We start from the raw sequence: 1,221 nt of genomic DNA, 5'->3' as shown, positions 1-1,221 counted from the left end.
ATATTTACAATAAAGAACTATGTAAATTTGCTTGAAATAGTATAAAAATAAACAAAAGTAATAATAAAATGGTTTGTGAAATATTTACAAAGATTAAGCATAAATACTACTTTAAACATGTCTGAAATTGAACAATAAAAACTATATACATTAAAATACTAATATACTGCAAACTAATTACCCAAAGTCAGTGCTCTAGCTCATCCACAACAGAGATAAAATGTTCATAACTGTCATATACTCTGGGATCCAGACCTTTAGATGACGACATCATCTTTATTGGGCAGAATGACTTCTTTTTATATTTTTTATGGCCCTGTAAGGGGCAACTTGTCCACTTTGTGCATCTTCAATCCGATTACTGTGAGATCTTCCTTTAACTTCCGCTTGTACAGCGTGGCTCTTGACCAGTTTGGCTCTTTAGCTGTGCCAGCTGAAGAGACATCAGGGATCACCTGCTGGGCAGCGGTAGTGTGGTGCGTGGAGGGGCCTGCCATGTCAGAGGCTGTGGAGGAGGAGGCTACAGAGGAGCAGGAGGAAGATGGAGAAGGCCCAGGTAAAGGTGTGGAGCTGGTTGAGGTGACAGGTTTATCAATATGTGGAGTCTGCTGTGAAGGGGGGTTGGTGGGCATTATTAAACCGGTCCTGCCTTTTAGATTTTTAGTTCCTGCTGTGCTGGGTGTGGGCTCATATGTTATCTGTGGGTAGGCTGGTGTAGGGAGGACAGCAGGCTGATGAGGTGCTGGAGGAAGGTCTGCTGAGGAAATGGACTGCAGTTAATGGATGATGGAGGAGGGCTGCAGGGTGGCATTTTTGTTGAGGATCCGCTCCTGCTGCTGTATGAAGTCCCGAACTGATTTCACGTTTATTTTTGGCAGAGGGATCCCAGCTCCTCCACTTCATTCTATGCCTCCAGGATGCTGTTTCTCTGCTGGGTGCTGAGCGACAGCTTTTCGTCAGTCAGACCGACGTCGATCAGCACCGAACAGAATTTCTCCAGCTGCTGATACCCAGGAAGGGGGCTGGGACCACAGACATCTTCCTGTCCAAAGAGAAACACAGAAATGTTAGATCCGTTTCATGCTTTAATTCTGTTCATTGTTGTATGAAATTTGACTTCTGCTTCTTTTGTCAAATGAAACCATCCATATTTGCTCATTTAAAGCCGTTTAGTTACAGAACTTCAGGCATACAAGAAACGGCATTGGGAAACTACTGAAC

Source organism: Cyprinodon variegatus, unplaced genomic scaffold, assembly GCF_000732505.1.
Source record: "Cyprinodon variegatus isolate N-32 unplaced genomic scaffold, C_variegatus-1.0 Scaffold144, whole genome shotgun sequence".
Lineage (NCBI taxonomy): Eukaryota > Metazoa > Chordata > Actinopteri > Cyprinodontiformes > Cyprinodontidae > Cyprinodon > Cyprinodon variegatus.
Note: the sequence above shows the minus strand (reverse complement) of the source record.